At 54.6% G+C, this 557-nt stretch overlaps 1 pseudogene; it reads right to left on the bottom strand.

Annotated features, from left to right (window-relative positions):
* On the bottom strand, positions 1-132 carry LOC111730237 (annotated as a pseudogene).
* Positions 133-557: the final 425 nt, after the last annotated feature.

Raw genomic sequence — 557 nt, 5'->3', positions numbered from 1 at the left:
TGCCTATAGCATCTGGTCCTCCTAGGTGGTCTCCCATCCAAGTACTAACCAGGCTCAACCCTGCTTAGCTTCCAAGATCAGACTCCGAGATCAGACGGGATTGGGCTTGTTCAGGGTGGCATGGCTGTAGACAAAGATACTTTTAGATTGTCACAAATATCGTGTGGAAAGAAGAAAGGCGATGAGAAAGAGAAAGGTGTGGGGACAGGAAGGCCAGGGACAGCCACTTAAGGAAGGGCCTGACTCCAGGGAGGATGACCAGGTAAGGAAGACTCAACAGAGGAAACAGCACACGTTGGGCGATGGAGTGGCCTGTGGGAAAGGGGCCAAAATTGTAGGGCCAGGCCAAACAAGGGGTGTGACCTGACCTTGAGAGTGAAGGAGGGAGGGCCTTGGGGATCTGAGCACAGTGGGGACCACAGGACTTGTTCCTGAGAACATGCTCATGGGCCACTCCAACCTGAGTGGTCAGCTCTGTCCTTCACAAGCACGGGGCTCAAAGTGTCTCTGGGTTGGGGTGTGGTGAGCTCGTGGAGGCAGGCACGTATGCTTGGTGG

This window comes from Pteropus vampyrus, unplaced genomic scaffold, assembly GCF_000151845.1.
Source record: "Pteropus vampyrus isolate Shadow unplaced genomic scaffold, Pvam_2.0 Scaffold303, whole genome shotgun sequence".
Classification (NCBI taxonomy): Eukaryota; Metazoa; Chordata; class Mammalia; order Chiroptera; family Pteropodidae; genus Pteropus; species Pteropus vampyrus.
Note: the sequence above shows the minus strand (reverse complement) of the source record. Positions and strands in the feature narration are given on the sequence as shown.